The sequence below is a fragment of the Nuphar pumila genome, chromosome 6, assembly GCF_984573655.1.
Source record: "Nuphar pumila chromosome 6, dmNupPumi1.hap1.1, whole genome shotgun sequence".
Classification (NCBI taxonomy): Eukaryota; Viridiplantae; Streptophyta; class Magnoliopsida; order Nymphaeales; family Nymphaeaceae; genus Nuphar; species Nuphar pumila.
The window spans coordinates 16612527-16628012 of NC_143254.1; positions in this window are offsets into that span (position 1 = coordinate 16612527).

The window sequence follows — 15486 nt, forward strand, 5'->3', positions numbered from 1 at the left end:
GTTCCTATTAGAGATGTGCGGTAGATATTGGGTAGATTGTGGTTGAGTTATATGACGTATCACCGGAGCTGATATCGGGAGAGAGCGGGCATTTTTGAAAATGTGCGAATTACTGAAGTAGCCTTGTCTTGTTTATGAGGATTGTGGTTTTGGAAGATCAGTTGGGATTTTCTTTGTAGTGGTGTTTATGTCATTTAAAGCTTTCAAGATAAAGGGCTTTTTCCATTTTAGTGGAAGTTAGTCAAAATGACGTGAAAATTTGCACCCAAAAGCTAAGCCTTTTTTGTTTTGTTTTGTTTTTGTTTTTTTTTAGTAAAAAGAAACGTAAGCTAAACAGGAGCACGAAAGTTGAAAAATGTATCCGATATCCAGGTATCTTAGGTTCTTTACATGAAATTTATTTTTTAATAATTTTAAAAATTAAATTTTATTTAAATAATACTTCAAAAACAACATCATATAAAAAATGAGTCCGCACATAACTCAGATTTAAAGTAAAAGTATTTTCACTTTTCAATGACACAATCAATAATACTCTTAAAATATAAAAAACAAAAAAAAAAGCTCAACACCAAGGGATCTGGCATAACATGAGATGAAGACTAAGCCAGTTGGTCTAGCTTCAAATCCCACGATCATCACCTCTTAAGCAAGAAAAAGCGTGCCCTCTCTCTAGGGCAAGGGGTAAGCCCTTGAATTGTGGTTTCTACAAATAACTCAGATTTAAAAGTAAAAGTAGTTTCACTTTTCAATAACACAACTAATTCACTTTTCAATAACACAACTAATCGTACTCTTAAAATATAAAAAACGAAAAAAAAAAAAAAAGCATCGGCACCAAGGAATTTGGTGTAACTTGAGATGAAGCTTAGGCCACTAGGCAGGTGGTCTAGGTTCAAATCCCATGAGCTCACCTCTTAAGAAAGACAAGGCGTGCCCTCTCTCTAGGGAGAGGGGTAAGCCCTTGAGTTGTGGTTTCTATAAATAAAAAATAAGAAAAAAAAATAGAAAAGAGCCCCACAATAGATGAAAGTCTATTGCACCTTATTCCCATTATCAATGATTAGGGATGGCAGTGGATCGGGGGAAAGCGGACCCCGCCTTGCCTCATTTGGACCGGGGATGAAGGGTATGAAACGGGGATGGAGGCGGGGACGAAGGTTAAAATCCATTTCCATTCGGGGATGGACGTACCCTTTTCCCCGCCCTGCCCCATCCCTGCCACTTTTTCCCGCCCCGCCTCATCTTCGTTTGAACCGGGGATGGAGGACATGAAACGGAGATGGAGGCAGGGATGGAGGTTCTAATTTTGAGGCGGGGTGGGGGTGCAGACCTTGTCCCCTACCCCGCCCCACTGCCATCCCTATCAATGATAGCCTTAAACCATGAACATGTCAAAGAGCACTTATACTTAGAGTGGCCTACACATCTCAAGTTTGCTACGTGGGAATAGGTTTACATCTATGTATATATATATTTTTTTTATTTCCTGATAGGCAAGCTGGGGTTAGTCGGATCCCTACTAGATATCTCTTAAGCATCATGTGGCAGAGAGATTCGAACCTGGGCCTTCACCTTGGCACATGACCCACTAAGCACATGGGATACCACCCCCGTGGTCCCTACTTCTTAATAAAAAGAGCAACCAATTAATATTATACAAGAAGGCATTAAGGTCTGGCTAGGTCACATTATGAAACATTGAAGATTACCTCTATCATCGTGGCCATCATCAAACTTTCATCTAGAAAATTAAACATATGTACAAGGCATTGCTACACAATATAAATTACTCATTTTAGATGTGTACGTTAAAAAAAGTTGACAAGAAATTACATCAAAAGAAACTGAAGTTAACGAGTTCAACAATATCTAAATTTCTAACGAATAGGTTTTACAATAAAATAAAATCTGAAATTTAAGAAAGATATCTCTAAGAATATGTGTTAATTGCGATAAACTAGTAAAATGTTATGTGATGAACAAGTTTCTATATGACTAATGATTCTAAAGCATTGCTAAAGGATCACAAACTCGATTATGATATGTCAAAAATAAAAGCAAGATAATTGATTTCCATGATTGATAATTCAGATATAATAATAAGCAAATGATATATACTTAACCATATGGTGATATTAGTAAGTATATAGTTATTAACATTTTCCATTTTAACAAAGAATTTGTTTTCGCATGTCTTACCCATAAAAAAGCTTAAAAAGCAATCAAAACTAGCAACTTAGAAGTAATTTGTAGTGACAAATCAATGTCTCATCACTTTTTTCTAATAATGACAACAAGTCAATTTATGACAGCGTACATGTTAAAATAATTTGGTAAACATTGATCCATGGTCACAAGTTAATATAACGGCAAATTTGTGTTTGCCATTCATATAGTGTATCGGCTATATATAGCGTATATATTATGAATTTATCGACAAACAAGATACTACTAAACATATGAGGAAAAAGTTAAATTCATGCACTAAATAAGTTAATTAGCTATAATCTTCAATTATTATTGAAAACAAACAAACATACAACATAAAAAATAGTGCAATTACATGTCAACACAAACCATATGTTTTGATTCTTCAAAACTACAAGGTATGAAGAGGTTCAACCATGTGATTGTCGAATCATACTCTTTTATCTTAATTTCTGAATTGAACCCCCCAAAAAATCTCTAGTTTTGCTTATCTACATCATTTTGAAAGGTTAAATTTTCAAAATAATAGAAAAAATACAAGAAAAGAACTTGATTTTTACTCACGTATCGTAATATATATCCCGATACCTATTTTTTGGCATATTTTTTTTGTAAATTTCTAGGATTTGGATTGACTGGTGATATATCATTATGTCGATATTGTGACAATGCCTTGAACCTGTAAAGTAAAATAATTGAGGCTTTTTTATGGTGTATTTTTTATATTGATTTTGTAGTCAATATTGTTGGAAAACTCTGTAAAAATCTCAATCATTTTTCGTAAAGAAGAAAAGACTTCAACTAAATCATCAAAAAGAAGTTGGTACATAAGATCCTAGTGAGAAGGTGTTAACAACACAAGAAAAAAAAAAGAAACCCAAAAGAACAACAAATGATCAAAAGAGAGATTCAACTAAATTAACAAAACTTTTTATTATTTTGGCCGTCTTACCAAGAACAAAAGAATTAGCAATCAAAAGACTTACCCGTATAAATAATATGAAGCAGTGTAGAAAGAGCCAATTGATGCCATTGCTAACGACATTTGATGGCATGGCCCATCTTCATTAAGTGCAACAAAAGTTTGTCTTGGGCATTTGTTTGCCACAGGAGGCTTGATCTTGGCATCACCACCCATAGATTGGGGCATATGCAAATCTGAATAGAAAGGATACATAATATAAATGAAAGCACAAGGCAATATAAAGCTGAAAATACTCTCATTTAGCAATCAAGTTTGTGGCAAAAACACAAAGCAACATAAAATTGTAAATGCTTTCAGTTATGAACCAACTTTTTTTCTGCTAGGCCAAGGGAAAACCCCATCATCGACTGCATATTGTTTGGTCTCGGGTTCATAAACCATTGGAAACTGCACCCAGCTTCTTCCTTTTAAAAGGTAAGCATGGATTAGGCAGACCCCCGCCAGTTATTATTCAAGGTACCATTGGGGTTTTGAACCTGCAACATCCCACCATAGGGAGACGTGCACTGACAGCTCCTACTAACCAGGCAGAACCCCGGGTTGGTGCACCCAGCTTTGACCTTACAACAAAAGCGACTCCCATGAGTTTTGAATCATGATCATCGCATGTCAAGTGACAAACCCTGGTTCTGCTTGACTAAGAAGGCAGAGGCCTCATGGGCTAGCACTCAGGTATGTAATGAAAGACAAGCAACTAATTTACAAAGGCAATCTTTGGTTAAGATTTGCCAAAATGGAGGAAAAGATTTGAGAATGAAAAACATGAGTAGAGCATGGAGGAAAAGATTTGAGAAGCACCATGAAATGCAATACGCAGTCTTGCTTCTTTAAAAAAAAAATTGCAGTAGCGCATGAGGAGATGCAAAATTACAATACTGAAGAGTTGGTGTTGGGCTGTGCAAGCTGAGTGGTGTCCATTGTATATAACAAATATGAGAGCAAATGTGGAAGGATTAGAAGCACTTTCTATACATGCATCAACCTTATCTGTCATGTACAGAGTATGCCAGAAATAGGTGATTCCAGAATGGTGGTGCCAATCCTACCTATCATTCCTATTAGGTAATCGGGTAATCTCATATTTCCTACTTGATGTTCCCATTTCTTGTTTGGTCTAGTTTCAGATTCGGATCCTACAACATGTATCATATGAAATCTCTGCAATATACCTTGAATGCCAACCAATGCCTGAGCAAAGCCAGAAAGACCCAAACCCACCAAGCAGGTCAGAAGGACAAGCATGGATGATATCCAATGATCTGATGGCAAAGGCATTAGGGTTGACTATAAAAAAAAATGTCATTCAAGGTTCCTAAAAGACATACTTGTTAAGTATTTTATCCCCTTATCATGTCACCATTTTTGTCTAATGCCAAGTGACAAATAATCTGCAAATACAGTAACCAACGCAAAGATATTTTGCTAAGGTATACCTTAAAATGGCGTTTACAATTGAAGAAAAGTTACGTTTTGTCAGTACCACATTTATATAAATAATTATCATATATAAAATAATGCAATGTGAAACTAGCAAAAATAATACAGTTTGATTATTAAACCACAATAATACAGCAAATTTTTATTAAAACCAAGGTGTGCCCTAAAAAATCTTAAATACTATTCTAAATCCCAAATATTATAAAAGCAAGGGGGTTGGCATAGTGGGGTGGGGCCTTCGCTGCTAAAAGGGCAGTCAAGGTTTGATTCTCATGGTTGTCGCCCCTTTTGCACAAGCCAATGCCTAGCATAGGCCCCGAGGGCAGGGGATCTAGCCCCAGAGTTTTATGCTGCCGGGACGATCAGGCTGGGCCAGCACGACCTGGTCTTCATGCCGGGTGTGGTTTCCTTGGGTTATAAATCAAAAAAAAAAAAAAACGTAAATATGTGCAAAAAATAGATGCTTTATAACTTTTTTTAATTAACATTCTTGCCAAGTCTTTTTAGGATATAATTAAAAATTTGCAGGGATGTTTTATATAGTTTATCAAGAATTAAAAGTCTTTTTTTTCAACAGAGAAAATTGAAAGCCTTACACAACAAATTGTAAATTTTCAATCTCTCTCTCTCAAAACACAGGAAACAAAAAAGAACCCTATTGTCCATGAAAAAATGGTGCATTTTCTCAAATGTCTATAAATATGTCAAAAATTCTCTACATGCCCAAAAGTGTAGATTCTTAACTTATTTAGGACTATTTTATCTCTCACATAAAATATCTTTTGAATCTCCTTTAAACTATAGAAGATCTGTATGTAATTTGCACAAACCTGCTAGCATTGATACAAAATATCTTGCAAATCTCTTTCAAACTCAAGTATATTCACATGTAATTTACATGGATCTATTGACATTCACATGAATATATTATGAATCTCTTTCAAACTAGAAAATATTTGCATATAATTTGCATAAACATGTTGACATTCACACAAAATATCTTGTGAGTCACTTTCGAACTATAAGAGTTTTGTGTGTAATTCGCACGAACCTCTTGACATTTGCACAAATATCTTTTAAATCTCTATTAAATCAAAAAAGATTCTTATGTAATTTTGTAATACTTGTAAAAAAAATTTAACTATTAAACAAATAAAGGATAAAAGCAAAATACTCAAAATTTATTCTGTATGTAACCCTAACCAAATTTCTTTAAGGAGGGAAGAATGTAAAACTCATAAATTTTTTATAATTTTATGAGGAATAAATATGAATTTAATATTAAAATATTGTTTGAACTTAAGTTCAAATTTAACTGCAATTTGAACTCCAATTTGGATCTAAGATAAATTTTCAATTGAGAATTTATTTTGAATTTATTTTGAATTTAATTCTGATTTTAAAATTAGATTTAATCAAATTTTAAGTTGGACTTAATTTAAATTTAATTTTGGAGTTTATTTTGAATTGAATTTTGAGTTTCAATTTAATTTGGACTAGTATTGAGTGTGCATTTGAATTTGGATTTTTATCAAATTTGAATTTTGATTTGAAATTTTGAATTCAGATTGAATTTAGATTTAATTCATATTTAATAAATAGATCTCGGATATTATAATTATATTTGGATTTGATTCAAATTTTCATCTAAATTAGGATTTAATTGAATGTCAATTCTAGTTTGAATTATACATTAATTTGAATATTTGTTGAAATTGAATTCGAATGTAATAACTATGATTTTTAGTAATTAATAAATAAAAAGTATACATTTTATTGGCAAAATTTATAATCTTAATTTCATAACTTTTCATTTATTTTATCTTTTATTGGTCAGACACTTAGGTGCATTCTAATATATTCATTTCTAATTTTAGCCTTTTTTTTATGACATCGGACATCCAACTTAATATATGCATTATTGCAACATGCACTCTATCTTTTTGTCATGTTTTTTATTGCCTAATATTCAACTTCATATAATGTTGACCTTATAGCAATCTTGTAGAAATGTCCTTTCAATCGTAGTACTTCTTTATCACATAACATGCCACTAGCATGTCTCCACTTAACCCAATCGACATTGATCATATTAATGATATCTTCTTCAAATTCTCATCTTGTTATACTATAAACTCTAAATGTTGAAACTTATGATATCGTTTAACAGCCCTCCCTTGTCTTGTAATGACATTGTCATCACTATCTTGTGGATTAAACTTGCACTATATATTTAGTTTTGTTCTACTTATTCATAAATCATTTTTTTCAGCAAGATACATAATCTATATATTGAGTAACTAGTACTATATCAACTCCAAAGTGCATACACTAAAGGACTTCTACTTAAATACAAAAAGTAATTTCATCAATAATTAAAGTAAAAGGGTATGAGCTTAAAGCAGCCTCTTGATATAACCCTACCCTAATTGAAAACAACATTCTCTGGCCACATATTGTTTAAACAGTGATAATTGTCTTGCGTATATATTTTGAATTATTTTAATATCTTTTTATAAGATTTTTTTCCTTCCTTAACACCAACCAAATTAAATTCCTTGGGACTCTATCATGTTTTCTCCAAAATATATGAAAACCATATACAAATTTCTGTCATTTATCTAATTTTTTTTATGAGTGTTCTTAATATGAAAATAGCTTTTATTGTTGACTTACTTGACATTTCGGATACACTTGATTCTCTTATCAAACGATATTTCATTATACTCTTTCACAATTCCATGATGTAACTCAAAAGTTTAATACACTATTTGAATATTACTTTTAATTATTCTAGTATCGAGTCTAGTTCGCTTTTTTCCCCAGTTTCACTCGAATGCTAAGAACCACGAAGGTGATGTCATCTCTAACAATTGTGAATGATGTTGGAGGAGCAATACATATATGGGTTCACATTGTCCATTTGGATCTATTTTAGATTTTGGAGCATTTTCTTTTTACTTAAATAGATTTGTAATAGATATGAGATCTAATAAATTGATCCATATTTCAACTTAGTAATTCATTAGGATTAACAAGTTTCTTAATTAATGTTTATCAAAATTGATATGTTAGATTTACTTAGATTAGGATTCTTTTTTTATAAATACAAGGAGATCGAGGATTAGGGGGAAACTTGAGTTGGATTCAAAAAATTGTTATTTTCATTTTATTTCAGTTATTTTGAATTAATTTTAAAAAAATTATTATATACCACACCTGAATGCAAAACTAAACTAAATTGAGTCTGTTTTTTTGTTTCAATTTTAGACTTGATTAAAAGCTATTTTTTATTTAAGGCAATTATAGACCCAACTCCTCCAGACCCATGCATCTTGATACACCTGGGGATTAGGTTTATGTTTGAAAATTGCATCCTTCTCAACCTATTTCATCATAATCAACACAAACATTTTTTTTAAGCTAGGGCTAGGCAGACTCCTTCCAGTTATAACAACTATTTCCATTGGGATTCGAAGTTGCAACGTCCCAGCATAAGGTGACGTGCACTGACTAATATTACCAAACAAGCTGAGACCGCGTTGGTATAACCAACACAAACTTAAAAATACTTAATCCCAAACAAATCGAAACCCGATCTGATTTTGTACTCAAACTTGTTTTTTTTATTCATCTATAAACTTTGATATGTGTCACATGGTCATGCTGGTGAATGGTGATGCATGGTTTCATGCGGTTATTTTTTTTCCTCCTATGGTTTGGGTTTTTGTATCGTCTTGGTCCGACGATTCAGGTGAATCGGCCCGATACCGATTCTCAAGTGAATCGTTTTAAATGATAAAAAATCAATAAGAAAATATCACATATCAATCAGAATGTGACACGTGTTAAGAAAATATCACGTATCAATAAAAAAAAAATGTGTAGGTTTTGTTGTGGATATGGATGGGACGCATAGATAAGGATGTGAAAATCAGTGCACAGTAAAACATTTGATATGTTTACCTGAATATGGTATATACATTCGAATCATGGGCACACTTGCAATATGCTTGACTGCAATATGATATATGTGCTTAAATTTTGCACACATGCACATGCTTATGATGGTCGATGTTGAGAGCTACGCTTATTTGAATCTTTAGTAGATTTCCATATTGAAATGAGAATAATCTATGATTTTCGTGGCTTCAGGTAAGTTACTTTTTTGATTGCAATATTATTTTTCTTATAGTAAAATATAATCTTCTTGACAAAGTGTCCATCATGATGTGAAATTTCATGACACTTATTAATATTGATTTTGCCTTTTTCTATTTCAAATCTGATTTGTATTAGTTTGTTGGTAAACTTTTATGTTTTCTAATTTTCAAAAATTAGATAAAACATTATTCATTTTTACATTAATTAATCCAAACAGTTTGTTAAGAAACTATAACTATTAAATAAAAATAAAAGTTCTTTGAAAAAACAAAGATAAAAGCAATCAACAAAACTCATCTCAAGGGGAGAAGAAAAAAAAACCAAAAATCAGATAAACGGAACCTAAATCACCAAACCAAAAAAACAAAATGACGACAAAATGTAAAATCCTAAATACTAAAAACCCACACCAACTCAGAAAAAACCAAGAAAGTTTTTTTCTTTTCCTCTTTTTAAGTCCCTTATAACTTCTATTTCCTTAGTATTATTTTATTATTTGATGTGTTGCACAAGTGTATTCAATTCCTAATTTTTATTTTAATATGTGACTTTGCTTGTTTTCATAATTCCATTTGATGGTTTTATTGTTGTTGGTCTTGGGTTGCTGGTTGGTTTCCTTTGCATGTATCTTATGCAGTTTTCCTCGTATGTCTTCAATTTAAGGGTAGAAGTCATTAACAAATGTGCTAATTTTATTCTTTCACACATAAAAGGAAGATACATACTACTTATAAAAATAAGGGTAAATATTGGCTACTAATGAAGGTACCGAACTAATGAGCTAGAAATCATAGGTGTAAGTTTTATCGACTCAATCTAAACACATAGATGTGTTCAACATTGCTAAGGATCGAGCCTTGGATCGTGCTTTTCTGATGTAAAAATGTAATCTTTTTGAGTTATGAAATTTTGACACATTGTGGGCCATTAATTTTTAAATCCCTTTAAAAAACTAATTACTTATCATAATTACATGATTCAAAACAAGTTTTATATTAAACAAACCATGTATAGATCACATCCATAGCATTTGATTTGCAAAAAAATATGACATTTTTGTAAGAAAAAAAGTGATTTCTAACTCATTAGTTTCGTACCTTCATTAGTAGCCAATATTTACCCTAAAAAATAAGGAACAAACCACTCACCAACTTACATATATTATAATAACGGGGGCTCCTCTTGTCTGGTAGGAGTAGCTAGTGCACGTCACCTTGTGTTGGGATGTTGCAAGTTCAAATCCCAATGGTATCTTTGTATAACTGGTAGGAGTCTGCCTGACCCCAGTTTGCCTTTCAAAAAAAACTTACATATATTATGAATTTAAACTTTTTCCCTAGCTCTGATTCACTACAAGTTAATCTTTCTTTTTTATCTCCTTATTAGAACCAAAATTATTGTATCAACAAAGGATTATGGAGAAAACAATTGCAAGTGGTGAGGATTGACTTAGCACCCTACCTGACTTTCTCACCCAACATATCTTAGGTCTTCTTCCCATGAAAGATGTGCGTAGGGGGGCGGGGCGGGGCGCGCGGGATCCACTTGTCTGGTAAGAGCAGTTAGTGCATGTCACCTTGTGTTGGGATGTTGCAAGTTCTAAACCCAATGGTACGGTCATTTAACTGAATTGCAGGAGCTCAATTGGTTAATAATGTTTCTCATGTACAATTGTTAGAAGTCTATACATTTATTATTTTGGTACCTACTCAATGGCTGTTATTAATCTTTTCTGTCTTTCTAATATGAAAGAGCAATACAAGTTATTTATGGCCATATTTGATGTTCACGGTCCATGGGCACTTGGTTCATCTGATCCTAACATTCCACAATTCACCAGACCAGACTGGTTTGTGGCTGTTACATATTGAGAAGAAGTGATTGTCTTGAAGGTTTAATCGTTCAGTTACTATGTGATTAAATTCAGTTTTTGTTATTCTAATTCACACTCTTTAATATTTCATTTCTTTTTTTTTTCAGGTAGGCAAGTTGAGGTTAGGCAGATTCCGACCAACACAGAAGTAGAAAAGAAGAACCAAAATTACAAGGAAGCTGTGGTGGGAAACCTGTTACAAGGTTATGTTGTTAGTCCTGTTTGGTGAGACTATATTATCGTGTTCTCTAGGGGCACGTTTGACTGCGGGTCGCGCAAGACAAAAAAAATGCCTCTTTTTAACAAACGGACACAGTGAACGCGTGGAAGGCTGTCCACTGCATCCAAAAAAGGGCATTATTTTCGTTCCACCCCTGTTATGAAAAGAACAGAGACGAGAAACAAATAAAAAAATGCATTGTCTCTCTCTCTCTCTCTCTCTCTCTCTCTCATGTGCAACGACGGTTATCGCTATCCTCACAATTGATCCCAATTATCGTGCAAGTGGACAACTGTTACATTTGTGTTGTAGCAACTGCCATTATCCTCTAATTATCGGGTAGCCTTGTCACTATCGCAGATAACGTACCATCCTTCTTACTGTTGTAAATTCTTTGTAACTTTTCCCTTTTATACAGGAGTTAGTTTAGCTTTATAACATATATACAAGGACCACACCTACTTGATATGAATGAGATAATAGAATTTCTCTCTTGTCATCATGTCATTTGTCATCACATCTCTCTTAATATGATATAAGAGCCAGTGAGATAATGACATTTTCGAGCGACCTTTCTATCATGGTGGATGCAGGTGCTCGATCAATTCACTGTAGTGGATCGGGGGGGCATGAAGCAGAATCAACTATCGGTGAGTCAAATAATAATTCATTTTTTTTACATCATTCGGATAACCCAGGACAAATATTGGTCATCAGCCCTCTCACAGGTGATAACTATGCGTTATGGAGTCGTACCATGATGGTAGCCCTGTCATCCAAAAATAAAATGAGCTCCATTGATGACTCACTTGTAAAATCGAACATGTCTTCACCCACATTTGCTCAATGGATCAAATGCAACAACATGGTTCTCTCATGGGTATTGAATTCATTATCAAAGGATTTGATGAACTGTGTGATTTATGGAGAAACGACAACCTAGGTATGAAAAGAACCTCATGAACGTTTCTCTAAAACCAATGGACCATGATTTTTTTAGATTCATCACTCCATTATGACCCTTCATTAAGAAAATCTCTCTATCTTCAATTATTATATAAAGATGAAAATTCTATGGGATGAGTTGTCAACACAACTGGCTATCCCTACATGTGTTTGTGGAGCTTCCAAATCTCTCTCGGATTTACTTCAAGAAGAGATACTTAAAAAATTTTAATGGGTCTCAATGAATCTTATGCTCCCATAAGGAGTCAATTTTTAATCATGAATCTATTGTCAACTGTTAATAAAACCTACAACTTGTTGTTGCAAGAAGAAAGACAGAAAGAACTTAGAATAATGCCAATAGTAAAAAATAATATGGTTGTTGCTATGGATCATGGTGGGTGGCAAAATCGATTCCCACCAAACAATCTTTGCTTCAAGAGTAAAGGGCAAAGAGAATGACTGAAATGTGATCATTGTGGAAAGTTGGGGCACACTAAAGATCGTTGCTATCACATTCATAGGTTTCCAACAAAACCCACCAACTTTAATAATCGTGTTGGGACCTCAAATGGGGAAAGTAGTCACTCTCAAACTTTTGCAGTGCAAGTTCAATCTGAGCCAGCACTTTCGACCAACAGCCTTGCCCCTCAACTCACCATGGACCAATAGAACAAATTCTTATTTCTCATATCAGAATGTAAAGAACCAATGGTGAACATAACAAGTAATCACTTTGCCAACGTAATTCATTCATTTTCTAGTGTGGGAATTCTTGAATCTAGAGCTAGCAATTATATGTGCCGTTCACTAAATACACTCTCTTTAGTCCAACCCCATTGTTCACAACCCGTTAGACTTTCAAATGATACACTTTCTTATGTGACCCATATTAAAAAAACCATCATTTCTCCAGACATTGCACTAGATCATGTTTTCCACGTACCATCCTTTAAATTTAATTTAATATCCGTTAGTAAACTTACTGAATCTTTAAATTGTGAGGTTCATTTCTTTTCTACTCATTGTGAAATCCAGGACCATCGATCGAAGATGATGATTGGTCTAGGTAAAGTGCACACAAGACTATACTACCTAGAGATGGAGCCGGGTTATACTGTTTGAACCTCCACTGACCAAATGAAATCCTTCGACCTATGGCATTGGCGATTAGGACATCCATCATTTCAGCGCTAGAGACATTTATCTCAAGATAATGAGATGATTTCTTCTAACAATTGCCAATGCAATATATGCCCATTAACAAAACAAACTCATTTACCCTTTTCTGATAGTGACTCACGTTCTTCTTATGTTTTTTATTTAATTCATGCCGATATTTGGGGAGGATATCCCATTCCTTCTATTACTGGAGCACATTATTTTCTCACCATTATGGATGATTTTTCACGTGCCACTTGGTTATTTTTGATGCATTTCAAATCTCATGCTAAGGAATTACTTCAGACCTTTATTAATACGATTAAAGTGCAATTTAACTCACAAGTTAAATGCATTAGGTCTGATAATGGTTCTGAGTTTTTTTCTCATGGTATGCAAAATTTTCTTTCCACCAATGATATTTTGTAACATCATTCTTGTGTTTCAACACCCCAACAAAATAGAGTAGTTGAACGCAAACATAAACACCTACTAAAAGTTGCAAGAGCCTTAAGATTTCAAGCAAATTTACCTATCAAAATTTGGGGTGAATGTATTATCATGATAACTTATTTAATAAACAGATTACCCATTTTAGGATTGGATAAAGAATTTTGTAAAATGTTGTATGTGATGCTATACAAATCTAAACCAAAATATCAACATTTAAAAGTTTTTTGTTGTTTGTGTTTTGCACACAATATCAATTATAAACACAAATTTGATGCTCGTACACGCAAGTGTATTTTCCTTGGATATCCTTATGGACAAAAGGGATACAAAGTTTTTGATCTTGATAAACAAGTAGTCTTTGTAAGTCATGATGTCATATTTCATGAGAAGGTATTTTCCTTTCATTCACATATTGAGAAAACCCTTAATGATCATGTTTTACCCCTTCTTATTTTAGATGACCAATACCAAGATCCAAAAACCATCTCATCCAATCCAATTAATCCTGCACATCTTGAAAACTTACCTGAAACAACACCCCTCCCAGTTCCTATGGATCCACCGGATCGATGCAGAAGATCTACCAAGACCAAAACCAAACCCGTGTACCTAAATGACTACCAATGTTCACATGCTGCACTTTACACATACATATCTGACTCTAAGATAACAAAATCCTCTTTTTCACTTACACACTACCTGTCTTTTTCTCAATTTTCTAAACATATAGCTTTCTTGGTTACTATATCTTCTCATAATGAATAAACAAATTACCACACTGCCATGAAAGATAAGAAATGGTGTGAGGCCATAAGAGTTAAGGTCAAGGTGTTGGAAGAAAACAATACTTGGACCCTTACTATCTTGTTCCCGATAAAGAAGGTGATAGAAAATAAGTGGGTTTTTAAAATCAAGTATAATTCTCATGGCTCCATTGAAAGGTACAAGGTACATTTAGTGGCAAAGGAGTACACACAACAAGAAGGTCTAAACTACCATGATACCTTTGCCCCAGTTGCCAAACTTGTTACAATGAGGTGCTTATTATGAGTCGTAGTCATTTCTAATTAGCCCTTATACCAATTAAACATAAACAATGCCTTCTTACATGGGGACCTGGAGGAAGAAATATACATGAAGCTACCACCCAAATATACCACAATGGGGGAGAAACTGGTTTGTCGCCTCAACAAGTCTCTTTATGGAGTTAAGCAGGCGTCCCACCAATGGTTCGCCAAGTTCTCTGAAGCCCTCAAGCATGCAGGTTTCAAGCAATCTTTGGTTGACTATTCCTTATTTTCTTTAATAATGGAAACCAAAAGAATATTTGTTATTGTCTATGTGGATGATGTCATTGTTACTGGGAATGATAATTTTCTCATATCTAAAGTAAAGGCCCTACTTCATGAGCAATTTCACATTAAAGACCTAGGAAAATTAAAATATTTCATCAGCATTGAGGTTACTCGCTCTCGACACGAAATATTTTTGAACCAAAGAAAATACGCTTTGGATCTGTTGAAAGATGTCAGGTATCTTGGATTTAAACCCAGTGACATTTCGATGGAGCAACACTTAAAGTTGGCTTATACTTGCGAAATACTTAAAGATCCAACTTCGTACCGACGGCTTATGGGAAGGCTCATATATTTAACTATTACACAACCTGACATCACATATTTTGTTCATATTCTTAGCCAATTTATGCATGAACCTCAACAACTTCATTGGGATGCAGTCATGAAGCTGCTCAAAAGAAAACTCCAAAAAAAGAATTCTATTATGTGCTAACAACCCTATGCACCTTTCCTGCTATACAGATTCAGATTGGCTTGGTTGTCCTATTACAAAGCATTCCACAACTAGATATTGCACTTTCTTGGGGGACAATCCTATTTCTTGAAAAACCAAGAAACAACACATTGTGTCTCATTCATCTGCTGAAGCCGAATATAGATCCATGGCCATGGTCATCAGTGAAATCATTTGGTTAAGATATTTACTACGTGATCTTGGTTTTTCCCCTAATGCACCTGT